Source organism: Mirounga angustirostris, unplaced genomic scaffold, assembly GCF_029215605.1.
Source record: "Mirounga angustirostris isolate CCGP_5_RB_7025 unplaced genomic scaffold, mMirAng1.0.hap1 SCAF_3, whole genome shotgun sequence".
Taxonomy (NCBI): domain Eukaryota; kingdom Metazoa; phylum Chordata; class Mammalia; order Carnivora; family Phocidae; genus Mirounga; species Mirounga angustirostris.
In genome coordinates this window covers 144,664,163-144,688,101 of record NW_026991711.1, presented here as the reverse complement: position 1 = coordinate 144,688,101, position 23,939 = coordinate 144,664,163, and the positions used below count along the sequence as shown (strand labels likewise).

The following is a 23,939-nucleotide window of genomic DNA, read 5'->3' as shown; positions in this document are numbered from 1 at the left end:
GCAAACCAGGCGCCCCAAAAAGTAGTGTTAAAGAAATTGATAAGCTGATTAATAAAGATCCCTGAAATATTTCTAGAATGAAAGAAATGTTAAGTGCCTGCAGTAGAAGAAATGACTGCCGAAAACTTTGAGTTCATTATAAATGAGATATGTCAAATTAATCTCGTACTTGACCAGGTTTCTTGAATTGTACATCAGGGTAATGCTAGAAATACAGTGTATCATGACTGTCATGAAGTGTGTCAAATAGTCTTAGGCTGTATATATTCTTGTGGACAAACTAGAAGAGCATGGCTGGTTGCTAATACCATTTATTTCCCCTACACTGTCAGCTAGCCATTCTCCCCACCTTCACACCTTCATCCAAAGCTTTTGGGAATCTCTAGGAGTCCAAACAATAAAGTTTCAAGGCCATTAGATTCACTAGTCAATAAATGCCCTTAAATGCCTATCATTTTGTGGTATTTCAGTCACTGATCTATAAACTACCATTGAATTCAGTGTCTTCTCAATTTAAGGTTGAATATAATTTTATAGACTGATTCCTATCCCAACCTAGATAAACATTATTTTTTTGCAAAACTCTTAATCCACAGAGAAGTAATCAACATCAGTTAATATTTGCTTAATTTTAAATACCATTCAGAAGGGCGCCTGGGTGGCTCAGTTGGTTAAGCGACTGCCTTCGGCTCAGGTCATGATCCTGGAGTCCCGGGATCGAGTCCCGCATCGGGCTCCCTGCTCGGCAGGGAGCCTGCTTCTCCCTCTGACCCTCCCCCCTCTCATGTGCTCTCTGTCTCTCTCATTCTCTGTCTCAGATAAATAAATAAAATCTTAATAAATAAATAAATAAATAAATACCATTCAGAAATAAAGTCAAGATTTTTTGTTATACTGTCAAATGTTTTCTTTACAGTTACTTTATTAATATCACAATCACTCTGTTATACTGACAAATGGTGTGCTAAATGTGGGAAGAAATCTGCCTATAAGATACTGTATCAGTCTGACTTTTGCTCCACTCCACCCATCCCACATAACCACCTGTCATCTTGCATCAATAATTGCAAAAAAAGACTGAGCAAAAACTTTACCAGTACAGATTTTTTTAAGCACCATGGCACCAGTAATATCAAAAGTATATTTTCAGGGCACAGAGCACTATTTGACAAGGCAAAGAAAGGAATGTAAACTAGAACAGAATTGTTTAATTACATCTTACCTGAAAACAAATGCAGTTCCAACAAAAAATGGTGATAAATCACACCAAGTATACATAACTGCAAACTATGCATTTATTTAAAGGGCTGCTTCAATTTCATTACCATATAAATTAAAAAAATAGAATGTAATGAAAATTTGTGATAGCTGATAATACAGTGACTATTTTAGTTAATTAAAAAAAATGTATAGGAATTCAAGAAAGGAGACTCCATTTTGGCAAGTTAAAAATAAATGGATGGATTGCATCTTATTTAACGATCACTTCATCGACATTATTCCACATAATAATTTCATTACCAGAGTTTGTTTGTGGAAAACCCAAATCATATTATCAGGTAAAGGCATGGTGCAATGATTTCTTTCCAGCATCAACTAGGGTTCATTTTACACAGGTCATATTTATACTCAGGTGTCTTCAAACTCTGAACAAATGGAAACTTACTTAATGAGACAACAGATATTTGATCTGACTTGTATCCATTTTGATGATCTTCCTTGTAAAGGAAATATATTCCCAGGAAACACAGAACCATGGGAGAGATGAAAGAAAGGATTAATAACAGCGCTCAACTTTGCAAATTTGCCAATCAACTTGTTTTCAACGTATAGTTCCACATGAACTCTGAGGTTTTAAGTGTAAGCTCATGGGATGGCAGATTCAACCTAACTCTGTGAAAGTATGAATGGGAGGATGATTTGACCCAAGAAACAGGACTCCCAGAGTCCTTTTCCAGCACTTGTCCCACATTATTACCCACTGTGAGCACTATATTGGTGAGCCTGGGAGCAAGTGACTTTGAATTAAGAAATGTGATCTTCCTTGCTGAGGAAGAAGGGTGACTTTTTTGTTTGTAGCAAGCCTATTAGTAGTAGTATTAAGTACAAAGACTCCGATTTTATCTTCATCTTTAAGACAAAATTATGAAGAAAATAGCCAACAGAAAGGGATAATGAAAATATATGTGGTTTTAAGAGACAAGTAACCACATTATGAATAAAATCAACAAGTCTTCCTTTTAAGGTAACAAATATAAAACCCATTTCTCAGTTGGAACAAGTCAATAAGATTTGAAATCTTTTCTCCAAACAGAAATAATGATATTCGCTGCCATAGCAATGATTTTAATACTTCAACCCTAAACACACTCACAACTTCTTGGTTTACATGGATTTACTACTCTGAAATCAAGAAGAAACCAACTTGAGCCAGTCTCACAGCTGTCTATTATTACCTCTACCTTTTTTTTCTCAGAAACTTCAGCTGGAAGAAAATCAACTTAGCATGATTTTACATGAAACTATCCCAAGTATCAAAAATCATCATTTTAGATCCACTCATTCACTCAACATAAAAGCATTTAAATGATTTAGGAAAAGTGAAGCATTAGGAAGAAGGTAGCACTTTCAAATCCAAATCTTACCTGGTCAATTGAAATGGAACAACACCCCTGAAAGCCTTCTTGATTTGTGCTCCTCTCCTCAAGGGACAACTAAATCACGGCAGCCTATATTCTTAAACCCTCAAAGAAAAATCAGGAAGCTTGATCTGTGCACATAATGGCCTGCATAATGTAAGAAAGCACCGTTTCTTGGCAACTAGAAAACAATCCTTTTCAATTAACTCACAGCAATTGGCCCACATTTGTTGTTAAACACAGAGTAAAGAAAATGTTTTAAGAACTCAAAAGAACTTGGTAATAGCTCCACCAAGAAAGTCGGATCAGTTTGTTCATTTTGAAAAGCATTTTTAATTAATTGACTGCCCATTCCAATTGCCTTACTCTTTCCTAAGACCTTTCATTGACATACCTGTCTCACTTCCTTGTTGCATATTATTTACTTAGAACCCCAATCCTGAATAGTTGCATCTGCTATTGCAGTGAAAACCGGAAAGATAGTTCTAGCAAAGCAGTGGCATGTAATGTTATCCTGCTCTTGTTCATCTTGTATACCATATTTACTTTCTAAAGTAAAGAAAGTAAAGTTTTCTTCTCTGCCAGCTTCAGTGTAGTCCCGGATGTTCATTAGGATACATAATTCAAAGCAGTTGTAGGTTATATTCTCTTAGCTGTTAAAGACCACCTCCAGCAGGCATAAATTTTAGGTGATATATAAGAAGTGCAGCTGGGCTAGATTGATTTTGTGCTACAGTAACTGTTTTGAAGGGGCTCATATATACTTATGAGAATTTGGACAATCTTCTTAGGGCACTGTGCATTCTTACCTATGTATTGGGAATTTCATGTATCAGAAGGAATCCATATATGGGACCCCTATGTAAGAATGTCTGTTCAGAAAAGCAAGTGCTTAAGTGGCTCAGTTGATTAAGCATCCAACTCTTGATTTCCACCCAGGTTATGATCTCAGGGTCTTGAGATTGAGCCCCGTGTTGGCCTCCGCACTAGGCATGGATCTGCTTAAGATTCTCTCTTTCCCTTGCTCTCTGCCCCTCCCCTCCTAAAAAAAAGGCAAGTGGTGAGGAAAATACAAGTTATACACGGATAATTTTTGCTGTTAAACTTTACCATTACAAATAGCAAAGGTTTAACTATCTGTATGATTCTATTTCCCAAATGAGAAGATAGCTAAAGATGGATAATTTCCATATCCAACCAAAGCCAAATTGCTTGAATTTTGTCTTTATCCCTCCCCTTCACTTTGCTGGGATTGACCAAGGGTATATATTATAGTGTTTAACTTCAACAGCTCTTTTATTTTCTTTTTTCTCCTTTTATCATCCAAATCTTTCTAAAAGGTGTCTACCTTATCTTGCTATCATTAACAGGCAATTCTTTTTAGGTATTATTTTTAAACTATATCCTTTGGGAGGCATTATCTTTGCATAAAGCACCTTTCTGTTGGTGGGAATTTGAGGCAGTGTTGTATACTGTTGAAGGTGATGTATTTAGGCAGAACTTCTGGCACCTTCAAATCATACTCTTGACAGCTGTGTTCACTTTCTATGGATAGAATGGGCTGGGATAATTTTACAAGTGTTTCTTCAGCTTTAGTACTAACTCTTCCCCTTGCTCACTCTATGACCTTTGGCAGATTTGTTAAACATTTTATGTCTCAGTTCTCTTTTCTGTCAAATGAATTTAATAACATTTACATAGTAGAATTGTTGTGAGGGTTGACCAAGATTACATATGTAAAGCTTCTTAAAACAGTGGCCAGAAGATGGTAAGTGCTCAAACGTTAGTTATGTTATTAACATCCTTGTTATTAGTATTCATGAACTAAATAATTTCCAAGGTCTTTTTCAAAGTTAGGAATTCAAAAATCCTATATAATTCTTATGTAAAAATCTGAAGTAATGTAAAAAAAGGTTCTTGAGGCATTTAATATAAAACTATTTTTCCCTTCTTAATAGATCAATCCTCATTTACTATCTGTCTAATATTTAGAACTGTTGTATGCCCTTTCACTAATAAAAGAAAACACACATTTATTTAAAAAGTGAGATGTTTCTTTACCTTTATGAAAAATGCACTCATATTAAATACATTGACTTAGCTTAGCCATAGGCATAGAGAAACAGAAATTCTGAAGAATTTTTCAAGACATTTTATTACATGTAATACAATTATTAAAAGATTCACAAGCCTTTCCTCTTATATTCCTAAAATGTATGGACCATTTGCTTCAGTGTTTGACATTCCTTTGGGTGTATTTTTAGCCAGCAGCTGCAAATACTAATATTTGAGAGGAAATATATGCTTTTGAGTATTTGCTGTAAACACAGTCCTGCCAGAGTGGGCCATAAAGACTCCACCTGATCCTCTCCAGTTTGAAAGGCAAGTTTAACCTGAGGTAAATCTGTTCTGCAGCTCCCTCAATCAAAATCCCTTGCCCTCTCTCTGCTAGGAAAAAAGTCGAAATTAGTTAAGAGGCCAAATGAACTAGTTTTCCTCAGAGGGATTAGATTCAGCTACTCAGGTAGGTATTTACTATTATCTGCTCTGTACATGACAGTGCAACCCTTGTTTTTTATTTCTGACAGTCTTGTTTGCCTCAGTATCTTGAAATAGCAAATTTTGGCACAGGGGAGATTAACCTATGAAATCTGCAAAACAAAAACAAAAACAAAAACAGAACAAAAAAAACCCTTAAAAGGACAATGTTTGTTTAAAAGTGCTGAACTCTGGAGATTGTAACAGAAATACTCTGTAAAATATCAGTCTGGTGTCTCTCTTCACAGAAGATTACGTGTAATATAAAAGCAGTGCTGAGGGGCGCCTGGGTAGCTTAGTTGGTTGAGCGTCTGCCTTCGGCTTAGGTCATGATTCCCAGAGTCCTGGGATTGAGCCCCAGATCGGGCTCCCTGCTCAGTGGAGAGCCTGCTTCTCCCTCCCCCTCTGCCTGCCACTCTGCCTACTTGTGCTCTCTCTCTCTGTCGAATAAATAAATAAAATATTTTTTTAAAAAAAGCAGTGCTGCATACTCTAGTGGGAAATGTGAATTCTTCATCACAAATTCTATGACGGTCTAACTCACAGAGTAAATTTCCTTCCATAACTCTGAAAAAGTCCTCAAAGTTCAGTCCTACCAGCACAAAAGCATTGCATAGCATGATATATGGCATTTATTAGTAACTTTTGGGTACCCCTATTTTTAATTCAAGTATAATGCTGATTTACATGAGAAACATCAGCATTTAAATAAAAATAAAGTCAGCACTGTTCCACAAATATATGTAGAAGTCATAGATAATCCTTCCACAAATTATCAGTTTGCAAACAAGGTATCAAGTCTCATCTGACACAAATTGATGAGGACTGTGCAAAACAATTCTTTTTTAAAATTTTTTATTATGTTAATCACCATACATTACATCATTAGTTTTTGATGTAGTGTTCCATGATTCATTGTTTGTGCATAACACCCAGTGCTCCATGCAGAATGTGCCCTCTTTAATACCCATCACCAGGCTAACCCATCCTCCCACCTCCCTCCCCTCTAGAACCCTCAGTTTGTTTTTCAGAGTCCATCATCTCTCATGGTTCGTCTCCCCCTCCAATTTCCCCCCTTCATTCTTCCCCTCCTGCTATCTTCTTTTTTTTTTCTTAACATATAATGTATTATTTGTTTCAGAGGTACAGATCTGTGTGTGCAAAACAATTCCTATGGATAGTATTTAATGATGAAATATTTTACAAAATAAAGTATTTTATAAGCATTGACTAAAAATAGGAATAAAATTTCAGCAGATTACAGTCAGTCATAATATAATAGAGGCAAACCAAATATTTCAGAGTTCTCATTTTTGGAACAAGGGAAAAAACATCAGGTATAAGAAATTGCTTGAATGTCTATCAAAAGAGTGCTGTTCCTATAGTCTAGAATTTTAATATGCAAGCCTCACAGTAAGAAACAACTGACCTTGGGAAACTTGTTAAACTTGCAGATTCTTTGGCCCCAAGGCCAGAGACACTCAGACATACTGATTGAATGTCTTCAGTAAGGCCAAGGAATCTGTATTTCAGGAAGTGTGTCCCCTTCCCCCTTCTCCCTGCACTGAAGCTGGTGAGTTTAAGGCCATTGTTGAGAACTACCCATCCAGAGAAACACAAGTTGGCTGGGTTTCTGCTTCTCTGACAGAGGGAACATTTGGATAACTGAAAGAGGAGGAAGGTGGCCCAAGGGAAGAAATGTGATTGGTCATGAGAAAGAGTAGAGAGAGCTCAGTTTCCCGGGGCCAGAGAAAAGGATGGAGAAGGGTGGTGAATGAATCTTGAGAGACAAAGAGAGACAAAGAGAAGATGTGGATATACCTTTAATGGTGTCCTATTTCATACTTGTCATGCCATTTAATGTAATGACATAAAAGCCGGCATTCATAAAATAGGCTATCAATCAGACAGGCCCCTCTTATGTCTCATTTCTTACTATTCCCTTAGCTGACTCCTCTTGTCCTGCTAACTATTCCTTAAAACACAGTGTCTTCCTCTACTTCCTTCACATCTTTCCTTAAATGTCATCTTCTCAAGAGTCCTTTTCTGACCATGCTACCTAAAACCACGCTCACTGCCCAACCTCAGTGACACTCCCTTTTCTCTTCCTGTCTTAGTTTTCCCTTTATCATTTGTTACTGTGTTCATATTGTTCATTTTCTCTCCGCCCCCCCCCCCACTTGACTGTACACTCTATGATGGCAGGGATTTTGACCTGTTTTGTCTCCTGGTATATGCCCAGCATCTAGAATGGTACCTGGAAGACTGTAAGTAGTACTACACAGGATTAAAGAGGTTCCCTATTAAAAGGAAAAGGATTTTATTCAGAGCTAGAAGTAGAGAAAAAGTTTATTTTAAATATTCGATTTTTAAAAAATTCCTCTGTTTTCTTCTAGGAAAAAGAAAAAATAAGAAAGAACTGAAGTATGGGAATCTTTTCAAATGTTTCACTGCTTGAAGGTAGATTTGTTTTCCATTCTTTCACAAAAATAAGCATGGGTAGTTACTGTTTAACTCTATCAAAAGCTAATAATTGTGTCACTTTGGCCTTGGGGAAATGAAAAACAGGAAACACTTTATTGAGGTGCATAGATTCATAAGTAATATTTTAAAAGGTTACCTGAAGGTTGTTTTTGAACAGAACTGTGTTAAGGTAAAATAAAAATATATATTTTTGAAAAGGCATTAAAAAAACTAGAAAGTTGGCCACTGATACTCTGTCTCTTAACAGACATGGCTAAACCTGAGTATTATTTTTTGAACAAAACCATTACAGAAATGAGCTTAAGCAATGGAAATTATTATTCTAATTAATAATGGCAAGATTACTGCACTTTATTGCAGAATGTGTTTCTTCCAAATGACCTGACATATGAAGATTGAGGATAGGAATGACCTCACCAATTCACCTGAAAAGGGAGAAAAGGCCTTGTCCACCTAAAATCTTTCCTTCACTCCTTCCCCAACTCTAGTTCCTTAGAAAAGTCCACTTTTATTTGTATATCACACTGGACTCTCCTCCCATTAATAACATGAAAATACCTCTCAGTTATTTGCAGTGACACTGTAATGGCCTGGTGGCTTTTCAACTGCTTTACCTAGTGGACAGCTGAGTCCTGTTCAAGGGACATACCTCTGACATTGGGTACATGGAAGTACCAGGCCAGGTGCAGAAGTATGGTTGAAATGGAAATCCCAGGGGGAACAGGAAGTGGGAAATGTTTGTGACTTTCTGTTTCTGTACAGAAGACTAGTGAGTTTCATAGTGACATACATTTCCATATATTTCCTGACATTTCATTCCTGTCCCATTCCCATATCTTCAATATTCAAAATCTCTTCATCAGATAAGTTAACATTAATAAATAACCATCACATCCATACAGTGTCTCCAACAGGGTTCTCTATGTCCCTTTCAAAATAGTCTCTCCCTCTGTCTTTTCCCTCTCTTTGTTTCTTTCCCCCATCGCTCTCCGCCTCCTTCCCTGCTCTCTCATACACACACACACACACACACACACACACACTACTTACTAAGAGTGTGTGTTTACTCTTATCTAACTTGTTAACTGTGCATGTACTCTGTGCCAAGCACTGGTGAGTAAAATACATATGTTATCTCATTTAACCATTAAACCAATCCTAGAAGGTGAATAATTTTATCTTCAATGTTACAGATATGGAAAACGAGCCACAGAGAGGGTAAGTAAATTTCCCAGTCACATTTATTAGTCAGAGAAGCTAAAACCAGAGCAGACCGACACCAAAATCTATACATTTAACCAACACATTCTATGTCCTCTCCTCAGCCTCCTGCCATGTCCAACAAGTGAGTGTACTTGAAAAGTCTCTGACCTTTGTGGGTTGAATAAATGATAACATAAAATGAAATGCCTGGCAGATCTATTGCTTGTGGCCCTCAGAATGGATTTCTTTAGTGTAATTAATTTTTTTTTTTTTTGCTATTTATAAAACACCATGAAGTACTTTTAAAGACAAAAGAAGCAGACATTTTCCTGCAGTCTTATGTAATGATGAGCAATTTAGACCTAATCCTTTTAGCCCAGAGATGGCAGACTGACACTCTAAACAAAACTCATTGTGTTCTTTTGTGCTGCCATAATAAGGTATTTAAAGGATGAAATTCTGGCTGGCAGATGGATTTCTTGGCATTACTATACATGCATCACAGAAATTATTTTGTTTCAGAGGATTCAAACAAGATACTTGACATTTCTCAGAAGATATTTCCACTTGTAAATATGATAACTTGTTAGGTGGTGGTGTTAGTGGACAATAACAAAGGTTTTTAAGGCTTGTGTCCTGTTTATAATTTTGTGTGATGTGTAAAAAGTGAATTTATTGAAACTCATTCTAACTCAGAGTCTAGGTATTTGGTCTTGGTATATAATATTCCTATAGCTCCCCTCATCCACACGTGGGATTTCTCTGTATCCCATGGCACAATATATGGAAACACTCTACTATATACCCAAACTAACAGGGAATAGAGAACATTCAGCTGTATATCTTTGTGGCTGGAGTTGTTCCTGGAATTGAGTGCCTGAAGAGCATCCATAGTTCTCTCAGATCACTTCCTTTCCATACGTTACTTGAGGCTGCTATAGGTTATCATAATGCCACATATTCTTGGAGTACGGGAACTTGATTGTCATTAAAAAATTCAAGTAAAAGCTCTGGTTATGTAGGAATCTCCCTTGGGCCTAGAATAATCAAAAAATGAAAAGGGCCAAGAGAAGAACATAAGGGTCAGCCTTTTGCTTTTAGACAAGTGACTGCTTATATCACATAGTGGTGTCTCCTCTTCTTAAAGATCTCAGGGGTGGAGCCCTCACATGGTGCCTCACTAGTGTTAGCATAAACACAGAACTTCTTTTCTTTTTCTACCAAAATTCATTATTTCAGCAAACCCTCAAGGAGTATCCCCTAGGTATCTGGTATTATCATAAAGGCTGGTGATACAAGAGAAGGCAAGACAGCAAGGCCCCTTTGGTGGGTTTTAAAAAATGGTTGCAAAGTTCTTAGATACTCCTCACATTGAGAGATGAGTATACATTCCCTTACTTTGAATGTGGGTGGGTTTGTAACTACTTTGACTATAGAGTAAGGAGAAATGATGCTATGTGATTTCTGAGACCAGGTCATAAAAAGGTGATACATCTTTTACCTTGCTCATGAGAACACTTATACTTGGGGTCCTGAGTTATCATTTAAGAAGTCCAACTACCCAAAGCTACGAGGGTGTGAGGAAGCCAAGCCATATGTACATGCCCCAGGTGACAATCAAGCTGAGCTCCCAGCTGACAGCTGGCTTCAGCTGCCAGACATGAGAATGAGCGTTCTTGGACCTTCAGCCCGGTTGAGCCTTCATATGACCAATATAGCTCTGGACCACATTTGACAATGACTACATGGGTGGCTCCAGGTAGGATCTGCCCAGCTGAGCTCTTCTGAAAATTACTGTCAGAAAAAAATCATGAAAAGAACGAAATGAATGTAAGTTTTATATGGATTTGCTATCTATCAAGAGTAACAGATTTTGTTACCTGGACATGGGTGTTACCAGGACCAGTGAGCCTCAAAATGGCCATCAGTGAAGGCTTGAAGGAGGGTGAGTGGAATGGTATTGGGGGCTAGAAGATAGAAGATCTTTGATATATAGTGATAGAAAGTTTGGGAAAACTGTCACCTGCAGAAATAGAGAAATGTATCTAGTGAACTAATTGATCTGGCTAGGGCTATTTCTACGCTAAATGTTGAAAGTGACAACTAATTTCTTTTAGCTGCATATCATAAGATAAAGAGATATGAGCTAAAGTAGAAACTACTCCATTTTTAAGAAGAATGTAGGACAAATAAAAATGGCCCTTGATCTGCTAGTTTCAAAATAAAATATTTCTCATCCCTATTTTCTCCCTGAAGAAGACTCTCAAAAGTAAGAAAGAGCCTCTGGGGAAAGATCAAATCCAGGGTGCTGTCAAGAAATGTCTTAGAATAAACATGAAGCAAAATGTGTGGCTGTAAAACCCTTTCTTTTTTTTTTTTTAAGATTTTATTTATTTATTTGACAGAATGAGAGAGCAGGAAAGCACTAGAAGTGGAAGCGGCAGAGGGAGAGGGAGAAGCAAGCCCCCCGCCGAGCAGGGAGCCCGATGTGGGGCTCGATCCCAGGACTCGGGGATCATGACCTGAGCTGAAGGCAGACGCTTAACGACTGAGCCACCCAGGCGCCCCAATTAAATATTTCAATTCTTAAGAATGGGTTTTACAGGGGCGCCCCAATTAAATATTTCAATTCTTAAGAATGGGTTTTACAGGGGCGCCCCAATTAAATATTTCAATTCTTAAGAATGGGTTTTACAGGGGCACCTGGGTGGCTCAGTCGTTAAGCGTCTGCCTTCAGCTCAGGTCATGATCCCCGAGTCCTGGGATCGAGCCCCACATCGGGCTCCCTGCTCGGCGGGGGGCTTGCTTCTCCCTCTCCCACTGCTTGTGTTCCCTCTCTCGCTGTCTCTCTCTCTCTGTCAAATAAATACATAAAATCTTAAAAAAAAAAAAAAAAAGAATTGAAATATTTAAGGTGATTTCTCATAGACCTTTTCAAAAAGTCTACAGATCTTCAGGATATCCCTCCTAGGCCCTCTATTTTCAATTAACTCTTTCAATAGCTCTTCTAAGAATCTTAAAGGAATAAGTCCCCCATAGCCTCACAAGGAACCCAAGGTAGAGATCCACTCTGAGGTCAACTTTCCAGTTTTTGTTTAGGGACACACTGTTCAAGATTGAATATTTGAAGCAAAAATCAAGGTATCAAATCATTATATAAGCCAAAATCATGCCAAGTTACAGGTGAGGGATTTTTTTAGAGGTTTACCTCAACAGACTCTAAAATATAACTTTTTTTTTCTAGCAGGAAGTGTGTATGTGGCCATTGGGCTTTTGCCTCTTACCAAGCCCTATTTGTTGAGTCCCTCCGATGTAGGACATCCACTCTTGAAGCAGGCGTCAGGCATACATTGGAATCCCCACGAGACGTGGCTAACCTGTTAACCATACACTAGATACATTCTCAGGCCGTCCAATTCCAGGGAATGACAGAAGGATTTTGAGCTTGAAGAGAGCATGCTGGGTTGCAGTAGTGGCAGGTTTCAGAGGCGGAGATGTGAAGATTAAAAGGAAGTTTACGGACTTGGCATTAGGAGGTACATATGATCTCAGTCCTGCCAGAGCTTCACATCTGTGACGAAACACTTGACAGCATCCAATAGTGCACTTGATAATGGGGAGAGTTGCTGGGACTCGCACATCCACTTCCCCACCATGCACCAACAGGAAGGAGAAGAGTTCTCTGGAAATGTGTTAATAATAGTCTTTTGCAATGAGCCGTATGACAAGGTGTTATTGAACAGTTTGGAAAACCGGATTCAGTTAAAGCATGTTATTACAAGAGCAACATACAGCAAGGCCTTATTAGAGAAGCTTTAGAGTTCATGGGAGATCTAAATTCTCCTTGTTAGCAAAGCTTTATTCAAGAAGAGGAGAAAGAGAGGTGACAGATGTTGTCTTTATGGAACCCAACCAAATAGCAGAGTTGAACTGGAGGCCGTAGTTGAGACTTGGGGAGTTGCAGTTGATGGTGCTGGTTTACCACCCTTCCTAGTAAGTCGGCTTCCCTGCAAGTAAGGTCCCACAAAATGGTTTCCGACCTCCAGCCCTGGTCTGAAATTCAGAAAAAAAAAAAATGTGAAGCCTGGTGAGAGACTGTGTCCATTAATTTAGTTTTAGTGTATGACATCTGAGTTCAGAGAGAACAGCTAGGACCATCCAAGTACAAACTACCTTTAACTTAGAAGCTACCCATTTATATGGTACTTACTCAATGCATAAGGTTGCCAAAAAAGGAAAGTATCTTCCTCCCATTTTTTGAAAAAAATTGGTTATAGAAAAGATGGGTATTTTTTAGCAAACAACAGTTGCCATGGGAAACTTTCCTTAGCCATATAGAAATTAAGATCATAAAACAAGGAAGAACCAAGGAGATGAGTCGTCCCTGCAAGCAAAATTGCCCAATAGATATTCTGGCTCCTTCTTGTAGGAGGCAAGGATCATGCATGCAGGGGCTGAAAAGAAGAGAAGCTAATGCTTTTCCCTGTACGTACGAGTCCTTAACCTAGAAGTAAACCTTGATCCTGAGTGGAAAAGATGATAGAAGACACTAGTGAGAATTTTTTTTCAGGCCCATATTTTATAATGCTACAATCTGCTAGCTAAGGACAACTACATAGCCCCCAGAAGGCCACATGCCAGAGACATGTCGGCTGATGCAGGGAAACCCAGCTCGATTAGGCTGGGCCAGTGGCTGTACTGTCATGGGTGACCAGCACTGTGGAGGTGAATGTGAGAAATTTTCCCAGTATCCCAGTGACAGGGCAGAGCCAGAAATAAATACCCCGAGTGCCAGTTCAAATCCTCAAAGAGAAAAAGTTGTTTGGGCTCAAAGGAGGAGTTGGAGGCTCGGACACTTCAAATAAATTCAGTCTTGTTTTCTTTCCCATAACTTAAGAAGATTTTTATGGAAGGTGAGCAAGAGGCTGACTTTTCCCTCTCAGGGATGCCCTATAGGATGCTGCCGTGCACTACTTAGATGCCCTTGTTGGCTGGAATCTGGATGCTGATGGCTCACAGCTGCGTCCTCCTTCAGGCATTGTCCTTGGCTCACAGAAGCTGGCCTCGCCCAAGGTTATGCCCTCTTCCTGTGACACAGCACACATCCAGTGTCTGGGCAATGCAGGATACAAGGGCTTATCCCCCTGGCCTTGATTCAGGACATATCTAAAGGGCCACGCCACCTTCAGAGATCCTCATGGGATTCACTGAGGCTGTGAGACTGTTCTTGTGAGTACCTCACAGGTCAGCTTCTCTTCTCATGTGTCTTGGATTAGTACTAAATCCCTTAACAAATGAATTTAAATACTGGGTCCTAGCTTGATGTTAAAACACTTTACTAGATTCTGTGAAAATCAAAATTATGATCTGGTCTCTGCCTTCAAGGGGATTTTAACATATAGAAATGATAAATAACTACAAAATATAATACAAGGCTGTGTGGCCTGAGTATAAGGTGCCAAGGCATTCATTCATCAAAGCGTCAGCACCTACTGTGTGCTTTGTGCAGCAGTATGAAGATAGGTAAAATAGGCCCTGTTATTAAGGAATTCAGTGTGCTTGGGGGAGGGAAAATCTATTCTTGACAGGAGTTTCTTCACTGAGTCTCAATTTGTTTGTTTGTTTAAGTCCGCACTAATGTCCAAAAAGAATTTGAGTTGGATCATAAAAAGTAATTAAGTATTTCATGGAGGGTTGGGGTGTGATGGAGTGGGAGGAAAATTCCAGGTTGAAGTAATAACATGAAGGCAATAAATGGGAGACCAATTGCTCACAGTGGTTTCTGATAGGGTCTTCAAAGTGTAGCCGTTAAAAGAATGTTTACCCGGCAAATGGAATCCGAAGTTGGGAGAGGCCTGAAGATAAAGGTAAGGAATTATGGCTTTGTTTTGTATAAAGCATAAAGATTTTTTCTAGTTTATCTCCTATATTGATTTATAAATTCATTGTCTATCTCACAGTCTGTGTCACATCCTTTCCTTGTTTGTTGACAGTGATGTCACAGTCCCTATTCTTCATATCCTCATTTTATGAATTTCACTTTCATTCACTTCCATTTGTCTTCATCCCTGGCCATGTTTGTCATCTCTCTTTAAGAAACCCCTTAGCTTTAGGGTAGTGTGATACACAAGAATAGACAACTGGTAGAGCCTTTGGACTATTGCACGCTGATAGCAGTGAACTGATAGCAGTAACACTAGTGCTGACCCCCCCAATAGAGCACCAACCCTTGAGGGGACCTACTAGCCGAAGTTGATTACACTGTGTCCATTCCATCTTAGAAGGCAGAAATTTATTTTGAGTGAAGTTCTCTATGTGATTGCCTTTCCTGCCCACTAGGATCACTGGCAGCACCATTATTCAAAGGGAAACAGAATGTTTAACCTGCAAACCTGTGATCCTAAATAAATTGCATTGTACCAAGCAAAGCACTTTACAGCAAATGAGATGTGACAATAGGCACCTAAAAATGAGATTCACCGGTCCTATCACATATCCTGTCACTTGATTCTGCTAGTCTGATGGAATGATGGAATGGCTTTTTGAAGGTACACCTAAGGTGGCAACTGGGAAATTATACTCTACAGTGATATCTTAAATTCTCCAGGATGAAGAGCATTCCTTAAATCATCAACCATTATATATAATGCTGCGTTCCCTAAAAGGAAGAATACATGCATCTGGCAAGTAAGGGTTGCAAGGAGGAGGGACTTACCACTCCCAGTGACCCACTTGGGAAATCTATATTTCCTATCCCCACAACTCTAGGCTCTGTAGTTCTAACGGTTGTGATTCTCAGAGGGAGGATGCTTCTACAGGAGCTCCACTAAACTTTAGCTATGACTGCCCCATGGTTACTTTAGGTTCTTTGTGCCAGGAATCTAGTAGGCCAAAAAAAAAAAAAAAGAAAAAAATCCACATCCTGGCAGGAGTAATTGTCTCTGATCATCAGGAGAAGGTAGGACTGCTGTTAATAATAGGCATAGACAAAAATACATTTGTTACCCAGGTGATCTGCTGGAGAAAGAGTAGGGTGGAAGGGGGCTCTTGGTATTCCCCATACCAATTTTTATAGTAAATAGACATGTGCAGAAGCCACATCCTGAGAAGGTCACAGCAGCTAGGAGTTCAGACCTCCTCCTCTGAGGAGAGCCTGAATCATCCCACCAAGTAAGTGAGGAGGACCAGCTGATATGATACTCAAAGGTGAGCAGAATTTAGTAGTTGGGTTAATAGATGAGGGAGACTATAAATATCAGATGCATCCTAGAGAAGAACTGCAGGGAACACTATAACTTGTCCCACTATAGCTTTCCTAGGAAAGGATACCAGTTACAATCCTGGAGTTGTTCCCCTATGGAGGCAATATACTATATGAAGCAAGTGGAACTGAGTGGTACAGGAATGGATTATAGTGGATGCATTTGGACACTTCCCAGATTCCCCTTCAAAGTCAAAGCTTCATGATCTCAGATGTTGGTAGTGTTTGCTAATGACTTACAGTTGCATGCAACTCTGGGAATTGACCTTAGGCTGCCTTGCCCAAGTCTATGTACCTGTCCCTGGCTGCAGCTATATCCAATGATTAATTGTTGTGGGCAATGTTCCCCAATGTGGGACATCTTTGTAGGATCATCTCAGCCTTGAGAAATCTCTATGACATTGAGGCTACTGTTTCAACTGTATCTCATTTTAACTTCTCCCTCTGCCTGGTCTTGTCTCCCTTGCTCCTTCACAGATATTGATTCCAAAAGCACTCCCAGTAAACCTCCTGTATGCAAATCCTGGGGGAACTTTACCTGCAACAGTGGGGTAAATTCATAAACCTAAGTTGCTAGGAAGGGGAGATCCTGAGGCCTTTTTGGGGGTTTTGTTTATATAATGCTGAGTGTAAGAGCTAGTTAAACTCCACATAAAATAAGAATTCAGAATTCACAGGGAGCAATTTCATAAAAAGGGAACAAAATGATAGAGTTAAAAAAAAAAAGAGGAAACCCGATGAACATGAGTGGGAAAGCGAGGGAAAGACTTCTTGTTGAAACCAGTGAAGGGACTGAGTTTTGCATCCAGGTTAATGAGAGGAGGTAGGCACATGTAGACATAGGAGTCACACAGGATCTATGCCCCCTCTGACAACCTGGGGACTTCTACGGGTCTTTGAAATTGGTACTTTGAGGGGCAGAAAAATCCATGGCAGATAAGTAATTACAAAATACATTTGGGGGATGCCTGGGTGGCTCAACTGGTTAAGCATCTGCCTTCAGCTCAGGTCAAAATCTCAGGGGTCCTGGGATTGGCCCGCGTCAGGCTCCCAGCTCAATGGGAAGTCTTCTTGTCCCTCTGCCCCTCCCCCAGCGTGTAGTCTCTCTCTCTCTCATAAATAAATAAGATCTTTAAAAACAAACAACAACAACAACAACAAAAACCCAAAGTACATTTGGTGTATCAAGTCATATTTTTCTTTAGTGTTGATTTTTTTTTTTTACACTAGTATCTCTTCCTTCCTAAATGTATTATTTTCTATTTAATTATTTGCTGCTCATTGTGATTTATCAGCAGCTCTATTATAAACTATAGGGGTCATCTTTGACTTTGCTTTTTCTCAAAGGTTACATCAAATACACCTGGAAATTTTATTGGCTCTACATTTAAAATATATTCAGAATTTAGGAAGTTCTTCAGGCAAAAGGAATATGAGACCAACCATAAACTTGGATCTACATCAAGAAATGAAGAGCATTGGAAGTGGAATCAAGCAAGGTAACATAAAATTTTTCTTATTTTAATTGCTTCAAAAGATAACTGTCTAAAGCAAAGATGGTAATGTATTATATATTTATCATAGGTGTAAATATAAAATGTATGACAATAACAGCAGATGGAAGGGAGGAATTGGGTATATAGCATTTTAAGGTCCTTATACTACATATGAAGTGATATATTATTTTAAGGTAGATCCTGATTAATTAAATTGCATATTTAAAAACATACAACCATTAAAAGTTGTTTAAAAGGGCATATACTCCTATATTAGAAGTAAACTAAAATTTAAAAAAATATTCCATGATTCAAAAGGAGGGAAAAAAGAGGACCAAAAAAACAACAGATAGAACATTAGAGAACAGTTAGCAAGATGATAGAGTTTGACCTAACCACAGACTAATATCATTAAATATAAATAGTATAAACACACTAAAAGGCTCAGATTGTCAAACTGGACAAGAAAACAAGACGAAACTATATGCTTCTTCTTCACTCAGAGGCAAAAAAATCAAGGGGAAAATAAATGTTTTATAATTTCATTTTGCTAATATTTAAGGGTAGATGTTATATTTGAAGTTTTGGTAAACTCCAAACTACTCGTTATAGAACATAACTACTCTAAAATATTCAGTGCCAAATCTTTTCTGTCTCTCACTCTTTTTTTTTTTTAACCAAGTAAATTTTATTCACAGGTGAGCCATAAGGTACAAACCTTTTTTTTTTCTCTTAATACTTGTTTATTTCTGTGATAGGCCCTTTAGAAGTCCACTTATTGCAATTTTCATATTTCTTCCCATTTCTCAACATGAGTTTGTAGATTTTTCTGGTTTTTAAGTATGGTGTTTTTGTGAGTAAACATGGGATTCATAAAGGGCTGGGGCTGGCTGTGTGTATGTCCACATGTCCTGGAAATTACATTTCAATGTATATATGTATATTTAGTCACAGGGGGATGTACATTCATGTTTCAGTTTGAAAAAAGTTTGAAATCTTCATTGATTGTGTTTATAAGGCAATTTAGAGGTTAAGAATATGTGCCTTGGAATCAGACTCCCCGAGTGGGATTCCTAGCTCTGCCCCTCTTACTAGTTGTGCAATTTGAGCATATGACTAACCATGCTGAGCCTCTGTTTCCTGTATAAAACGGGGATGCTGATACTGACCTGGTTTGTTCTTTGTGTGTACAAGAAGAGACGATACATATACAAGGCTTAGCAGTGTATATAAAACTTAGTATTCAAATGACAATTATTATAATCATTAATATTTGTAAAATCCTATTTTTAAATAAGTTATGTAAAACTTGAAATAGTTTCCCTTTACAATGTTATCCATACTGGGTGAATTCCCAGACTCTATGAGATGGCATGCAGAAAGTCAATAAATACAAATAAATTACATTGTACAGCTGGATTAACTATATAAAACTGTCCTGTAGAAAGAACTGAACTCCTGTAGGAGAAAGAAAGGTCTGTGTTCATTCACTTATTCATTCACTGAACTAACAATTTGCAGCACCTTTGTTTTGCTAGATGTGTATCAGTCGTAATTTTCTTCAAGCAAAATAGACTCTGAGTTATGAAATCCTCTTGCACAGAAGCTCTATGAGTGAGACCAAGACGTTGTCCTGCACAGGGCTCACCCTCTAACCTGTCAGGACCTCCTCACCTTCTGCCATTGGAAATAGTTCCATGACTTTAGCAAGGCCTATACTCAGGGTTATTTCTCAGATTCAGGCTGGTTAACCCCATTTGTTTCCTACCAACAATATTTTTACTACTACTAACTTTCTCCCTACCTCCATCTTGATCCACATAAGATAATTTAGTTTCAATTTCTCTCGAAAGTTAAATGTCCCCAAAGAAAAAGCTACATCTTTTTTATTAGCAGAATTAGGGTGTGAGGTGAGGGCTAATAATAAGAGAGATTACAACTCAAAATATTCCCTCTCCCCCAAAAACCTGCATAAATAAATTATACTTGTAGTATAAAGCAATCTAGGTCCTGAAGTTTACAGTTTTTCCTTGATTTTTAACTACAACTGCATTTGCGTTCTTGAAACTCCCCTGCTGTATAAATGACAGATTCCATTTCGTAAAGTTTGCCCGCAAATTGGTTTTAGTTGTTAAAATTAGTTGTTAAACTTACCAAAAGTTATTGACTTTGAGACAAGATTAGGTTTTGATTTCTTTAAAAGGGCCAAATTGGCAGTTTTTCATTGGCATCACTTTCCAGACAATAATAAACTCATACTATTTAAGTCTGCTTCAGAATCGGAATGCTATATACAAATATGTGTTTATCAGTGTGGGAAGGGATCTTGCTTATTCTGAGAGTGCAGAGCCAGTTGAAATGACACTAGAATGTTGTTGGGATGCCCATCAGCATTTCACGATCTCTCAGTCACCCTGTGTTTTTCTGTCTAAAGCATAGTATATTTTCATCTTTCAGATCTTGAAAATTTAACTTAGAATCACTTCACTGGCTCTGTGAAGAACTGAAATAAAAGTTGTATTCAGCCTTTCATTATGTTTCAATTAATTATGATCCTAGGAACAATTTGGGCATGAGAATTTCAACTGTCAAATTTGCCTTCTGGGATGCTTTTCTTCCACAAATTAGTGTTTCTCAAAAGCATCCCATAAAAATATGACCCCGACATTCTAGACAAACAAAGCATCTGCTTTTTCTTTCAACAGTTCTCTTTGAGCTAGGAGATACAATTTTACATCTATAATTACATAGCCAACTATATTTCAAAAACATTTGTAAAAACTGGCATTCTCTGTCCTGCAGATGACGAAACCCAGGCTCTGTTGTTGAAGAACATATACTTTGTGAATGATTTAAAAAAAATTTTCACAGAAACTTGGCCAATGGCCTGATATGAGTGACGAATTTTTAGGCAGTTATTGAAATGTTTGCCTTTCAAAGCACTTCTTTGGAAAAGGAAACCATTCCCCTTGGAACCACCTATCAAACTTCTATTACCTGCTGCCACCGCTATCATTAATAACATGTGAACAGAACTTCATCTCTATATAACAACTGGAAAATCAACAGCTATTCATTCACCAGATGTTTTTTGAATTCCGTGTGGGCAAAGCTCTGTACTTTGTTTCATATAGGTGGAAAATATGAGACCCGACTTCCTCAAGGGGTTTGTAAGTAAATAAGGGAAAAGAGACATTGATGTAAGTAATTATGTCCTAAGGAAGAAAGGTCCCCTTGAAGATCCATTTTATTTTAATGTAGAAAATAGAAGTATAACCCGAGGTAATGTTTAAGAGACTCACATAAGAAGAATCCTTGGTCTTCTTCACTGTCATTTCACTGGGTCCCTTTCCCATCTCCTGCACTTCTCCTCAGTCCCCTGCACCTCCTGCAAATGAATACAAGCACAGACCCTTAAGATGTACTCTTCTCACGGTATATGCTTCAGAATTTACACACAGCTACCTTTGCCGAGGCTTTTTCCATACTAAGCATAAAATAAATTCTACAGCTCAAATACCAATCTTGTGGCTTGTTTCTCTCAAAGTGTTGCATATATTTGGTGTCATTTAATCTTAACAGCAGGGCATCCATAGAGATTGATTTATTAAAAGAATCTGCTGAGATGTACACAGGCTGTTATCCAATAGTTCACATATCCTGTTAGTTATGAGACTGGCATTAGAAGCTGGTTTTCCAAAAGCTCTGCCCAAAGAAATGCTCTATTAGGCTTTACTGGTAGTTTATAACAATGATTATTAGTCCGTAGTTATCCAGAACAGCTAACCTTGCCATAGAAATGGGCCCTCTCCAGTCTTCCAGGGATCGTAAAAACCAAAATGAGCAGAGTTTAGAGCTACACGGTATCAGGAGACAGTCACTGCTTCACATGCTGACTTCTAGCTACCCCACCTTGAATAATGATTAGATGCCCTCAGGACCCTCTTCCTACCCATCAACTGGGAACACAGAGCTGATATTGGAGAATAGTGTGTACAATTTGGATCCATAATCCTAGATTCCAGTTCTACTTTTCTGAAATCTTTTTTTTTTGGGGGGGGGGTCCCACGGATTATACCACTTTCCCCAAGTAGTTAACTGACAAAGTGTACTTTTGCTTTTAACTCTGAGCCCCACCCCCTTTTCAAATCTCCTCTTTCTTTTCTTTTTTTCCATGTTCAGATGTCCCATTATTTCCTCCTCCTGATGCTTCACCATACTATAGGCATTTATAAAACAGGCTGGGGCAAGGGAGTGGTGCTGACACAGAAAGACTATTAAATACTCGAGCACAAGTGCTCTTTCAGACTTTATTTACTTTTCACATCCTATGTTCACTTCTGACTGTGAAGGGCAACCATGTCCTTGGTATACCAATCAACCAAAAACAATACATCAAAGCTCTACTCATGTTCCAGGAACTGTCTAGCACATCATCTCTTTATGTGTAGAGAAAACATCTATTGAATCTCTTCCTACAACTTTAACATTTAGACATCCTTCTCCCTTGAAATGTTGCTCTGATTTTTGTAGTGTTGTACTTTTCAATATAGAAATATCTACCTAAGAAAAAAATGGAAAACATTAATTTAAAGCAGGCTTGCATTTTCACAAAATATAAGTATTCATAAAATACCCAAGCTATTAGCTATGTTGATATCTTTCATGGACTTATCAACAGTGTTTTCTTCAAAGTATCCTGAAGAACAGTAGTAGTGAACAAGATCTCAAATTCTCAACTAAGCATTAAATGAATGTTCAAAGTAAGAACTGGTGCTAGGATATTTGTTTTTTTAAAAAAAAGTCCAAGTCCCAGAAAATTATGTTGATAATACCAAAGCATTCATAATAAAAAAAAATCTTATTCAACTTATTTTCACTAAGGAAAAAAAACCCAGATAACAAATAGAATAAGCAATAGCATCATGCCTCATTTACCTCCAAAGTTAAAATTGTAGATGACTTCCTATGAGCTAGTAATTTATTTCCAAGTCAAGTCTGTTCTTGTTGGAGACTTCATTACACTGGATGATTCTTCATTGCACTGAATCCAGATGTTTTCCAAAATTCTACATCAAACAGCAAAATGAAAGCCAAAATTGAGAAAAGCTGGGTTTGGTTCTTATAATTTTCACTCAATTTTTTCAGGCTAATTTTGTTTTTAATTAAGTAAGAGTAGATTCTTCTAATGACAATGTTGGTAATGACTTCTCCAAGAGAAAAATGAAGCTGTTTGATGTATTGGGAATGGGTCTAAGTTCTCTAAGTCCTTTAGTTCTTATTCTTTTGAAACATTGTTTCTAATGAATTGAGTTATTTCACATTGAAGACTCAGGTCCTGTTGTAACATAAATGCCATTGGCAGTTATCTGTGAAATGCTTTGAAGAATAGAGTTGGCCAGTGTCTCTTCAGGATTCCAAAAAGCCAAACTCAAGATTTCCCACATCCTTAAATGCCACTCTTCTACCACCTCTCACATTTGGCTCACTAAACTTTCTGCCAAGATTCACTGAGGAAGTTAGAGAAAAGAAGGGTGAGGAACAAAGAAAAAGTCACTGAAAACGTAGGTGTTTCGGCATAGACCAGTCCTTTTCTGTCATTTTACAAAGAATGTGCTAATGAGATTTCTACTATCAATATTTCCTTAGGTGCAATATTATAATGATCTACAGGGCAAGAACGGGATTTATGGGGTTCTATTAATTCAGTCCTCAGTACCATACCAACAATGGCACTTAATCCATGCTTTTAGGTAATCCTTTCTATAACTCAGTGGAGCCAAACATCATGGATTAGGAGAGTAACAAGCAAATTCCATTTTTTTTTTACATAAATAAAAATTGAATTCCAGAGTTTTGGATGAGACATGGCCTCACACAGGTTCCAAGTCTCCCATTTTAAGATGCCCCCATCTTAAAGCCACATGTGCTGAAAAATATTTTTGCCTAAACTTTTGGTAACTGCTTACACACAACCCGTACAACCCCTCCATCAGTGGAGTGTGCTGTTGTCTCACTGCTCTCTCCTTCTTTGACCATTCTCCCTCTTCTCTTTGATTCATTATTGTGTTTAGAGAATGCTGTTAGTAATCCTGATGCGGTCTATGTTTTTGAGCTCTTAATAGTCTTACACATACAACATAATAATGACACAGTGTTCTACCTGGGTTGTGTGGGCTTGATCTCCAGAGCTAGATGGGAAGTGCTTGAACGGCAGAGCCTATGTCTTACCATTTTATCATCCCCTCAGTGCTCCCCATTGCTGGACACACAGGGAGACAAATAATGTCTTCCAAGTTTCCCAGATCCTGCAGAACT

The 23,939-nt window shown here is 38.2% G+C and overlaps 1 long non-coding RNA gene across 2 annotated transcripts in view; it reads left to right on the top strand.

Annotated features, from left to right (window-relative positions):
- LOC135363898 (uncharacterized) overlaps positions 1-20,943 on the top strand; it is a 68,300-nt gene extending 47,357 nt beyond the window's left edge. For both annotated transcript variants that reach the window (XR_010410237.1, XR_010410236.1), the window contains 5 exons: positions 7,574-7,637; positions 8,855-8,879; positions 14,654-14,731; positions 17,473-17,624; positions 20,424-20,943. This is a non-coding gene — a long non-coding RNA (uncharacterized LOC135363898). The remainder of the gene's footprint in view (positions 1-7,573; positions 7,638-8,854; positions 8,880-14,653; positions 14,732-17,472; positions 17,625-20,423) is intronic.
- The last annotated feature ends 2,996 nt before the right edge of the window (positions 20,944-23,939 follow it).